Below are 12,554 nucleotides of genomic sequence, written 5' to 3'. Positions count from 1 at the left end.
GCAAATCCTCAGCAATTCATGCTAACCTTGCATGGTGGCAGTCACATTTCTGCTACAGTGATGGAGATTATGCAAATGGGTGGATTGTTAGTTTAGAGATGAAAACACAACCAAGAGATATTTATCTTAATAATTCTTGTAGAGCCAATTAAGTGGCTCATGTACGTGTCCGTGTAAGAGAAAGCATGTACATGCTCCTCTACTCTTTTCAGACTGCAAAGCTCTTTTTTTGAGCTCTTCCTGCTCTTCAGGAGTTTGTATACATTTGCAAGGATTTTATTTCCAGTTCTTCTTTTCCTAAAACAAGCATGTAGTAGCTGTCACAAATCCATATGCACACATAACCACATAATTTCTATGTGCAACCAAACAACTGAGCATGTATGCATTGTGTATGTGTAAGTTCTTGTATGATGACAACATGCAAATACTCACATTAGATAAATTAACGCCTATTTATTTGTAGGTGTGATGTTTCAAGCAATTCCTAGTAAAACTGCAAAAAATATGATTCTAGTCTTTGTGATGCCTAAAGTGGGTTAAGTATGATGATATTCAGATATACTGAATATTGAATGTAGATATCTTATTAGGTCCAAAAAATATGCTCTGTGATGTGCTGGAGAAAGAGATACTATGAGAGAGTAATTAGGGACCAATTCAGGGAACATAAGTTTATAAGTCTAGAGAACTTGGGACTCCATGAGATCCCTTAGACCCAAGAGTCCATCCGGCACCTGCCTGTCAAAACACAAATAAATATTACAGAACACAACCCTGAGAAGAGCGCTCCTGGAATGAAGCTGTTAAAGTCAGGAGATCAACTCTGAAGAACAAAATGCCTGCAAGGTTGGCAACGTGTCAACCTTCTTATTTGACATTACCTTAACTATACAGCCGCAATCCCATGCATGTATGTTGAATACTAATACGATGCAATCATTATACCAAGGCACAAAAATTTGCTTCCTCAAAACCCAAGTGAAGCTTGAAGCACATCAACCAGAAATGTCAAAGTCATGAATAAAACAAGGAATAAAAGAAGGTTATCTGGAGGTAATTGTAGGCCTTTAGTAAAGGAGTCATGCTAGACTCAAAGCCATGTCACATCAGATAGGTATGTAAATAATATTGACAGATTAATGCTGAATCCATAAAAGAAGTCAGACTCATTCATTCAGAAGCTTTCAGCATGCAGCTGTGGATAAACATTTGGTACAATGCCTTTGTACCGAAACAAAGCACGGACATATCGCAAAGAGTCGCAGGACTGATTTTGCAGGACTCCTCTGCCCTGTGTCATTTCAAAGCTCAGTACATACATTACCCCCAGCAAAGAGCTTCCCACTCACTGCAGGTGGCAGCAGGATGAGTCCCACAAGCACAGCCTTGGTCAGTGGGCGAGCAAGAACTGCACGCTCCTTGCTAGGGGTAGCGAGAAGCAGCCTTAATCCTTACCTGGAGTTTATTTGCGGTGCTTAATACAAAGAAAATTGGGATTCTGAGTGGCTTCTCCATTCAGATAAATCCTAGGTCTCAAATAGCAGTGCGTGAAAGTGCAACTTGTTCCTGTGCAGGAGCTGCTGTTCCAACCTGGTGCACCAAGAGATCTCTGGGCAGATGGACAGACAAAATAATTGCACCTGACAGCTGACAATAAAATTAAGAAGGTGTCAGTCCCACAGAAAAATCGGGTACTACGAAAAGCACATTTTAAGCTTACACTTAAAAATCCACACACACACTCAAAATGCAATATAGTTTGGGCTATCTTTGCTTTGCTTCCCTTTCCTGCTCTTCCCATTTTTCTGCTACTCTGCCTTCCCAGTTTGCAATGAGAAGCTGTACAGATCTGAGTTATACATACTAATGGCACAACCTTAGAGATGCACCAAAATCACAATTTTTTAATCGGGTGTCCTCTGACTTGGCAGCCCATATATAAAAATAAAACATTTATTTTTCCAATCTTAACTGCACATGCTTGCTTTCCACTAACTATTTGACTGCATTAATTCAGCAGTAAGGTTCTCAAAGAAGAGCTCTGCCCTCAAGCTGTGGTGGTGGCTTTCCATCTATTTCAACAACATACATCAAAATTTTATAAAAGCCATAAAATATGCTGCAGTCTAGTTTTATCTTCTCTCTTTGAACATGCATATAATTTGAATCCATCTTATCCAAACACTCAATAACCAGTAACAGGAGAGGACAGGATAATTTAGTGGCAGCGGTTGTCGGAGGAGCAGGAAAAGTGGTAGGGGGAGAGGACAGATGCTGCTGCTTTTGTGACTAAGGTGCTTGCTGGAAACACTGCTGCTGCTGGAGAAGCCTCACTTCTCCCTCTTTTATCACAGCACATCTCTAATCTTCTCCATTTCTGAGAGAAAGGAAAGCCCTCCGAACACCGGCTCCTGCTCTCCACCATGCTGTCATCCGCAGCTCCCTGCCTTCAGTACCAGGCTGCCGCCCCGTCCGCCTTCCCTCATTAAACGCTCTCTCCTCCCGAGTTCAAACCCCCCTCTTTCAGCACTTGTCTTGCTCAAGGACTTGGAGCAGCAATCCAGACACACAGGCTATTAGGGATCAGAAGCCGACTCTGCTGGAGGTGTGCACTCCACCACTGCTCGTGCCCACGGGATTTTAGGAAGGAACAGGACCGGCTGCAGCCAGCTGCCAGCCGGGCGTTCGAGGACAGGTTGTGACGGATGGAGCCCTCCCGGCAGGTCCCCACTTGAGCCGCTCTGCCCACAGGGCTGCCAGCACAAGCCCACAGCGATGGGACCACGGGGCAGCGCGGGCAGAGCCCCGCACAGCCCCGGCACCCTGCTGCCTGCAGGGCAGGAGCGTTCGGCAGCCCCCGGCTGGGCAGCCCCGGCTCAGCTCCTGCCCGACAGGGAGGGGTATCCAGGAGGTGGCCAATATTTTGGTCCTGTCACCCTCCCTGGGAATCAGGCAGGGGAAACGGAGGAAAGCATATGGTGAGGAGACCGGCTAGCAGGCCAGAACGTGCAGCAGATCCAGGCGCTCCACGGGCTCGTGTTTTTCAGAATTACTTTCACCGGCTTTAATTAAGCTCTCCCCAGCCTCACCAGCTTGGAGAGATTAAAGCAAAAGAGAGCACGCCAAAGAGCTTGCATACGACACAGCTTTCCCTATAAGCTTTTACAGTTCTGTAATTGAATTCACACACAAGTGCATCATAATTGTGCAATGTGCAAAGCCACACTGACCTACTTTCCAACCATTTACATGGACCCCATGGAAGCTTTAAGCCACTTGATAAACTGAAAGTCTTCTTCGTCTGTGTTAAACAAATGTAATCATCATTGGTGGAATCAGAAATCCCTCTTTTCCTGAGTAGAGCCCATCTATTGAGAAATTTTGCATAAGGTTTACTTACAAAAAATTATCTTGTACTTCCATAGGATCTTAATCATTTGCTATTACTATGTACATAATTTTGAAAGTCTGATACACAGGATTTGAATAATTTGATGTGATAATGAAGTGCCCTGGTGTCCATGGATAAGGATGTTAACACGCGCCTAAAAGAAGGATACAGACCCTCTGAGCAGGCAGGGCAGGACGCAACAAGCAGAGCTTTTAACAAAACATTAAAGCAGTTTTCCAGACAACAATGAGAGTACAATGAAACTTAAACTACCTGCAAAATTGTCTTAGTTTTGAGTCAATTGCCTGCAAAATATCCAACACAACACACCCTCTCAGTTTTAAGAGGTGAGGTTTGCGGTAACATTTAAAAAGTGATGGACTCCTGGATTTCCAGTCTTCTGTCTTAAATAAATTGATACTTTGATAAATCATAATTCGCTTACCAAATAAATAAAATATTGAGACACGAAATAATTGTGAAGAACCCAAGAAGCAAACTGTCTGTTAACAACTCACAAGGAGCAGAAGCACAATGAACTTAGCTCCTAGAAGGCTGAACTCACAAACTAATTTTTATATGCAGATCCTGTTCTGGAGGCTTCTGTGAGACGTGCACACGTGTCCTCCCAGGACAAAGCAGGGCCAAGCGAACCAGCAGGAGCCCTGCCACCCGCTCCTCGGTGGGTTTCATTTTTTGCTCCACTTCACAAGCAATAGCTGTTGGATGATAAGGATTTGCAAAACAGACTGAAAGCTGCACAGCGCTTGTGTTTGGAAGCTTTAAGCATGAAAATCCATTTCAGGGCCTATCTCCCCACTTGCTGAGATAAACCCGTCCTGAGCGTGCTGCATAAATCTCCTACCGGAAACACAAACAACTCCCAAACTTGTTATTTTCTTGGCACAATTAGTGCTCAGCGCGCAGGGCCCCGGCAGCCCTCACAACCCGCACGGGCACGAGTTCTCCCTGCCTGGCAGGAGGATGACAGGGGCTTGCCGGGACCCCCGGCACTGGGGCTGGCCCCTTCCTCCCACTCGTCCTCTTGGTGCGCGGGGCAGAGCCGGGCTGCACCGGGTCCTCTCGCCCCGCAATACAAGGCTGGCCTCAGCTTCAGCCCAAACAGAACCGCTCTGCCACAAGTCGCAATATTTAGGCAAAGATGCACCCCCTTTCAGGGGCGTTCCTCTGGGCAGAGGGGCTCCCCATGGGAGGTGAGACCCAGCAGAGAGACTTCCATCAAAGAGCAGATTTCCCCCGAGCAGTGTTGGTGGGAAATTCACAAGCAGCAGTGCTCTCAGTATTTTTCCTTGGGAACATACGCTATGTCACAGATACATATGTTTTAAAAATAATTACGAATAATATTTTTCACTATTTTCCCAACGCTCCCCACGGAGGAGCAGAGGTACCGCGCTCCCCCATTAGTAAGGCACAAGGCCCTGGGCACCCCAAACCTCCCGGCTGCACCTCCCGGCCCTGGCTGTGGCGGATGCAGCCCTGGGCAGCAAGCACCAAAGCGTCAGCATGCACACCTAAGCGTTTTGTGGAAGCGAACGCTTTCCCATGCACGAGCGGAGAGCTCGCCCTGTTTTACAAGCCTGCAAGCAGGGTTACAGCTGCTGGGGAAGGTGCCCCTGGCACCAGCGGTGCCATTTGGGGCGGGATGGGGCCGCTCGCTCAGCAGACGGGAGCGCACCCACCCTCGGTAACCCGCGGGTTAACCACGCAGCCCCGCCGAGCACACCATGCCGTGCTGATACTGCAGTCTTCAAGGCTGATGCAAGCTTAACGAGTATTTGTAAGATTTCTCTGTCATCGACAGGGCTCACTCTGTAAGCACACCCTGGGGGAATAGTGCTGCTCCTGTCTGGATGAGACACCGCGCTCATTTAGGCACTAAGCTCATTACCTAGCACGGCACCAAATTGCTGTATTCCAATATAGCTATCTACAGGCATAGTTAGATTTTATCCTATTAATAAGTAAACAAGATGGGACAAGTGCATCGGAGGAGACATGGAGGGTCACCACGCAGCAGAGACCCCTCTTGCTCTGCGAGTTTTGAGAGCTGAAACCAGCCGGGGACAGGTGAGTATCAGGGGGGACATCAGTGAGGAGAATCAGAGCCTTGGTCTCCTCTTGCATCCGCTCACGGCCACCCAGGAGAGGACGTGGCAGAGCCCAGAGCTCCCCTTAGCAGGGGCACAGCGTGCCCCGGCCCCCCCGGCCCACGTGCGCCCACTGCGGCTGGCTGCAGCCAGGCCCCGCGCTGAAGGCACAGCGTGCAGGCACGGAGGAGAATAAAGCTGTTTGCCCTCAAGTTCATCGCAGAATTTTATTTTCAGAACAATAAAGCCCCAAAGGAGGCAGAAGCAGTTGTTAACGTAAAATTAGCCCTTTTACTCACAGCGTTTACAATTTTTAAAAAACTGTGTTGCTCTGCCTTTGCCCTGCCAATCTTCAGTGCTATCTCTATATTTCTAATAGGTCTAAACTAATTAAATTAATTTCCCAGAATAATAACCTCCCAGGGACATACAGCTAGATAATCCTTAACTCCTCATGAAGTTAGTTTCCTATAGGGTTGGGGAGCAATTACAACTCATTAGTCATCCACCTTAGGAGGAGACGGCAGGGCTTTCTATTGATTGTTTTTCCAACAGTACCGTGAGAGGAACCAGGAACATGTGGGTGTCTGTGTTAACAAAACCTTTACCGGGAGATAGCATCAAGTGAAATGCATATACAGCTCTTTAATCTTAATTTACAGGAGGCTCCCGAGCCAGAGGAGGCAGCAGTGCCACGGCAGAGCTGCTGTGATCCATCGGGCGGCCAGGCTGGGACGCTGCCCCTGTGCCAGCACCAACGCAGGTCCTCCCCACCTGAGCAGAGACCTCTGAGATTCCTGGGGAAGTGCAACAAAAGCTTAAGGAGAGCTGGCTGCAGCCACAGCCGGCCGTGCCCCGAGACGATGGCACGGTTCTCCAGACAATGGCACAGCTGCTCGTAACGTAGCATAAGCTTAGGTCAAACTTTGCTCCTTATGCTAGGTGGTGAATGCAAAATTGTACATAAAATCGGTCATTAGACTACCAAAAATAAAAAGTTCCCTTCCTCACCTCCAGCTCGGGTGGGAAAAGGAAACAGCAAGGCTGTTTAACTGGATGCAAAGTCAGGTTTCCTGCTGAGAAGTACGTCTGGAAAAACTCTAGCTTAGAGTGGAGACCCGGGAACAGCAGCTCAGGCTGCCAGGAGTTCAGCAACTTTTGGGGGCATGGAAAAGACACCAAAGAGCATTTGGAATAAAGCAGCCATTTGGCTTAACTTAGATAATTTATTTTCCCTCTCTGATGTCCAGCTATCTTAAAAATTTACATCGGCAGACTAGATTGGAGCCTTCCACATTCTATTTTTGAACTATACATTGTAAGTACTACAGTGCCGTAAATTTGACATTTCAAATGCCAACAAATGGCTAGAAAATTGGCCCCTTGTGAATAATAGCCTAGCAGCATTTACATGTAATTATTTTGTCCAGGAATTTAATTTGCTAGACATAAAAGTTATGCTGAATGAAAGAGTGCTGGATAATGATCTCTAAGCTCAGGAAACAGACAGCCATTACTATAGGCACGGGAAGACGTGCCACTCTTCAAGTCATAAAGCAAATTCCCTGTGGCTAGGAGCATTTCTGTAACAAATTCAGATAATGCTTTATGATGAATGGCACTACTTAATCTGCAGAGGCTGTAAGTATGTAAACCATCCGCCACCACGCTGCCAGGTCTGCGCAGTCACCCCACGTACCCCGGTGTCACACCAACCTGTGTCCCCAGGAGCTGGAGGTGCCAGCACGAACGCGGAGCAGAACGAGCAGCCCCAGCCCGGGGGGAGCAGGAGGAGGAGGAGTTGGAGGATGCTGTGCCGAGGGGCTGGCAGTGCCCTGCGGAGCTGAGGATCCACACTAAAACCACAAAGACCTACAACAGTGGCAACAAAAGGAACATTTTAGTCCGTTATTATCGCAGTTCATCTACGTACATAGTTAAGCAACCACCAAGGGTTTTCTGGCAATTGCATTTGTGGTTACCTTAAATACAACTACTGTTAAGAAAGAAAAGATTGGAGGGAAAGAGAGAAGTAAAACAATACCAAACAAAAGCAAGGGGAATCAAGTGCAGGGAATACAACACTAAATGCATATCTGGGAAGAATACAGAATATTTGTTGTATGAGTGCAGCCGATACAGAATATAGAACATCTGTTAAATCTGTACTGATACATAGGGTATATATTAAAATACAGAACAAAAAGGATCTGCAACAAATTTGAAACACAGAGCTGAGCTCAGCTCAAAATCCAGCAAATTCTTTTTTTTTTTAAATCACCACTAAAGATACGAAGTCAGCTTTCACCTCTCCTGTGACACTCTGGCACCTCCTGCGGTCACCGAGCAAGCCCCGCTTTTTTTGTCCCGCCAGGCTCCCCATCGATGCCAGCACCGCGGTGCAGCCTGGAGAATCCCACAGACACGTCCCAAACCCGTGCCAACGGCTGAGCCCTGCCGCAGGCAGCCATGCCCTGGGCCCCTCTGCAGCCAGACCTTATTTCCTAGCTCATCACTTCCATTTTAAAGCACGTAAATACACCACTTGGCTCAGCATATATGCACTTTTAAGGACCTATGTTGGCACATTGAGGACCGTGTACCACAAGTAAACTGCTAAATTAAGACTCTTAAGAGCTAATAACAAAGCTACAGGAAATCGCTAAATCCCGTGAAATCAGCCAACAGAGTTATGCATAACTCTCAAACCAAATGTCCAGGGAATATAAAATAATCTGAAACAGGTAACTCGCAGTAAGGGGCGCTGGGTTTGTGAGTCACCCCCAAAGTAGCATTCAGATACAGTTTTAATTTTTTGCATTTATTTGCTTTCTTTTGTTTAAAGAAGACAAACATTTGAACACATTGCAGAAATGCTGGGTACGTATGTAAGTACATGCATGCAAACCTGTGCCAGGTCAGAGGTGGGCACATCGCTATGGGAACAGCCAGCAAAAATTGGGTACAGCCTCTTGCCACTCCTTTGAAACTAAAAGCATGAATGCAAAGCCAGATTTGAGTGACAATTTCCAAAATTTTAAGGCTAAATAGATTATTTATATCTCATACCTGCACTTAAGGCTGTGATGTACAAAAGATGTCTAAATCCTGGGCCGTGCCATATCCTGCTGACCGAACGCAGCGTCCAGTGGCCCAGCAGGGCTCGTTAGACTCCAGGCCGCCCTTCCGGAGTGATACCCAGCTGTGTTGGGTAAGACCAACGTGTTCTGAGTACCCATGCTACCCAGAATTACATGCTTTATATGACAGCAAGTGCTGACTAAATTTAAAGCAGATGGCACATGAGAAATTTCATATCGTTTTCATTTTGGTTTACTCCAGATCATGTCCTTACATAACTTTGAAATTTAGTGGCTTAACCTAAGGAAAATGTTCCTAATCCTTTCCCTGCCTTCTCACTCTTTTTTTAAGATTTAAAGTTAAATGTTGATCGTGTCACTGTTGAAATAAATTAACTCTTCTAGTCATCAGGGAAAAGCAATCAATGGAGCATAATGTGAGCTGTCAGATAATCATATTTCAGTTCAAACCCAGTTCTGAAGCAGCAAACTACCTCCAGGAGCAAGGCAGGGCGAGAGCCACGCTATCTGCTTTTCTGGTTGAATGCGTGTTCATTACCACGGAGCCAAGGAAAAGCCCGGAGCAGCTGGGGACTGGCAGAGAGAGTTATTTTAGCTGAGCAATACGAACCAAGTCGTTAGCCATATCTGAAATGCCTTTCATCTCCTAGGAAACCCGGGATTTGGACTAACAGCGTACCCTCAGTAGTTTTCTTCTGAGTTTGGATTGGTCATGGGGTTTTGCTTGCTCTGTCTTGACTTCCACAGGCTATTTGCACTTTAAATTGTCTACCTCCCTGCTCCAATTACTTCCTTAATCATCCAGACAAGGGAGCTTGCTATTCCCCTCAATGTTTATACAATGTTCATTCACTAGATGCCCCACAATTTAATGCCAGTGACAAATGTGAATCATTTCATTCTATATACAGAGTTTTGCCCTGGACTGATGCTTTCCACCCAGTCTCCCGAATCTGGGAGATTTCTCTGCTGTTGTGGGGACGTCACACAGGGCTGGGTCCAGGCAGGGCCGGGCTGTAGGACAGCGCTTCTGCTGGAGGAGTCCCGGCAGGGCTGCGCACGAGGCGTCCTCCACACGAAGGGCTGACGGAGAGAAGCAGAACTCACACAGCTGGCAGGAGGAGAACCGAGGGCAGAACAACAGAGGAGGATGTGAACGTTAGTGAGAAGTTGGCAAGGCAAGCAAGGACGTGGGAAACAGTCTTGAGAAGCAGCTAGAGCAATGGTGCTGCAGAGGCAAACAACAGCTGTTTGTGCTTGCTGTGGTCCAGAAATCATATCAGACTAATTAGCTGGCAACAGAGCAAATGAAATAACACAATGTTATTTCATAGAAAAGTCTATTGTGAGTCAGAGTATGAAACTGATGTAGCATGATGACCCCGTGCAGCTTCTGGTTCTGAGTTTACCCAGACACGGCCAGCTGAACGCGCGGGCAGACTGCTCTGCGCCCACTTGCAAACCACAGCCACAGCAGCACTGAGCTCCGACCGGTTTTCCTTTATCAGGCAAAACTTTATAAAAGAACTTGTAAACAATCTCAGGCTCAGGGCAAAGCAATAAAAAGGATGTTTCTTGGGACACTGTTCAAAATCGTACGTGTAAACCAATGAATCTCTGTGCAATTTCCTTGGAAGCCTCATTGCTGGCCTCCAAACACCGGTCCACCCCAGCAAGACCACCAGAGAGAGACTTCATGAAGAGGGAATAAAGCCTTTGGCAATATGATTTTAGTAGGTAAAAACCCCATAATCATCACTGAATCTCCTTAATTTATTCACTACCTATCCTTTCACCTCTCCAGCTCCTTGCTTTAAATAATACAAATGGAAAAGCTTGACATCATTAGATTCAGGATTTCACCATTAAAATAGGAGGTTGATACCACTAAGGTCTCTAAGGGGTCAGTAGAGAGGGACCAGATGCCTAATTTAGCTAATCTAAATCACCCCAAGTTACAGTACCTCGACAGCACAGCCAAGACAATTAGCATCCTAATCTGGTCACATCACCCAGCTTAGGTAACCATCTACCTTAACTTCATCAGCCTTCTACAACAGAATCCTCCAAGGTGTGGAACCTCTGCTTTGATTATCCAGTCTCTTCTCGGGGAATTTTTCTTCCCTTTGAGAGTTAAAAACTCAGCCAAGAACAAGAATATCCGGATAAATACACAAGAGCATGTCTACATTTCTACTGGTTATCAGACCCTGAAATAAGAATCATAATAAATATCTTCTCGGATTTTGAACAGGGACACATTTCTATCCAGAACAAATTTTACTTAATAGAGATTGTTCTAGTTAAACTAAGCTTAGCAATGTACTTCCTCTAAAGATCCACAAAACACAGTAGAAAGACATGAACAAAGACAAATCATGGGATCATGCGTGATGTGTAGAAATAAGACACTGACAAGCATTCAGCTAGTAAGATTGTATCGAGTCTTGTGGGATTCTTAAACCTCCTGGCTTGATCAAAAGGACTAAATCCTGATGAATCCTGTTATAAGGTATCAGAAATGAAAGCTTAATACTGGGCTTAATTTTGACATCCTTATCTTGGAAGCATTCCTAAGCACATTGCATAGCCAGAGCCAACAGCGTCAGAAAAGCTGTGAATCTCCATTAGATTTTCATCAACATATCTAGACAGAGAAGTCTCTCAAATCATTAGAGGAGATGAAAAAAAAATATCTTTAAGGGTATTTTTAAGTACTTCTCTGCAGTAGGATAACTGATTCATCATTCTCTCTGCAGATACATGATGGGTTGTTATCTCTTTGATGATTTTTAACCAAGAAGCAGCCTCTAAATAGTTTTTTATCCCATACTGTAGATCGTTAATTCCACGTTACCTTGCTTATCTGCAACTGATAAAATAAGTAACAAGGCCCAGTTTCATCTCAGTAGCTGTGGGAAGGACAACTCCCACTGTAGTTTGTCGTGTGTTAGAATGTGAAGGTCTGTTTCTATGAATACGCACACACATCCTTTAAAACAGCCTTTCAGCAAATGTTCATCCTCAGAGAACCGCCCTGCTGACAAGTTTCTGGAAATCTCACATGTAAAGGAAAAAAAAAATCATTTCCCAATAAAGTGAATATTTCCAGATTTCCCCCCCCATAAAACTCACGTTTCTCATTGAATAGCACGTGCGGGAGGCGGCGGCAGGGACGGCGGCACGACCGGCTCGGGGTGACTCCGCCAGGCCTCTGGGACGTGCCGCTCGTGTCCTCTGTGTTAATTTGGTCTTCTCCCGTGCTGACCCGCAGCCGCCCAGCCTGTGCACAGTCCCACCTGTTCTCCGCATGCTCATGGCCAAGTTCGGAGCACCGCACAGACGAGGGGCTCTCCTGTTTCACTTCCTAGAAGGAAGTTAGGCGGCATCTGGGTGTTTTGGAAAGCCCGCCTGTTTCTCAAAGCAATGGCAGACTCCTACCGAAAACGACAGAACATTAAAGTCAGCGTTGGACAGTTCTGCAAGTCCGGCCCCAGCCTAACTTTTCTGCAGGTGATGGGAATTACGAAAATAAAAGCCTTAAACATAGCCCAAAACATTTTCAAATCACCGTGTTCTATAACCATTTAAGTGTAGTTTTGCTCATTTGCACCAGGACGTAGCCAATTATCTTAGAATATTAAAGCTTCAAATTAAATCTATTAATTGAGGATATTAACACAATTCTGCAACCCAGACTAGCAAAGTAACATTCCCTATGGCATCCAGAAATTATCTCCTAAAAATATAAAACAGATTATAAACCCAATTGCTGTTACCTCCCTACTCACCTGCTGTTAATTATTCCCCAGCCGTATCAGCCGTAAGAGCCTCCCACAGACAGCGCCCGTCAGCCCCCAGCTCCGAGGCCGTCGGGGGCATCGACGGCAGTCCTTGTGCTGCGCTCCCCACAGCTCTCCTGTCAGGAGGCACCTGTGCTCCTTTAAA

General features: G+C 46.0%; 1 long non-coding RNA gene across 21 annotated transcripts in view; it reads right to left on the bottom strand.

Annotated features, from left to right (window-relative positions):
• Positions 1-12,554, bottom strand: part of LOC106032731 (uncharacterized) — a 96,418-nt gene that overhangs the window by 38,976 nt on the left and 44,888 nt on the right. For 17 of the 21 annotated variants that reach the window (XR_010824936.1, XR_010824916.1, XR_010824926.1 and 14 more), the window contains exons 4-7: positions 12,398-12,547; positions 11,742-12,043; positions 7,222-7,377; positions 1,459-1,650 (exon numbers count right to left, since the gene is read on the bottom strand). This is a non-coding gene — a long non-coding RNA (uncharacterized lncRNA). The remainder of the gene's footprint in view (positions 1-1,458; positions 1,651-7,221; positions 7,378-11,741; positions 12,044-12,397; positions 12,548-12,554) is intronic. The other 4 variants (XR_010824922.1, XR_010824927.1, XR_010824930.1 and 1 more) reach the window with 3 other exon arrangements.

The sequence above is a fragment of the Anser cygnoides genome, chromosome 14 (genome assembly GCF_040182565.1).
Source record: "Anser cygnoides isolate HZ-2024a breed goose chromosome 14, Taihu_goose_T2T_genome, whole genome shotgun sequence".
In the NCBI taxonomy this organism is placed as follows: Eukaryota; Metazoa; Chordata; class Aves; order Anseriformes; family Anatidae; genus Anser; species Anser cygnoides.
This window is presented reverse-complemented; position numbering and strand designations above follow the sequence as displayed.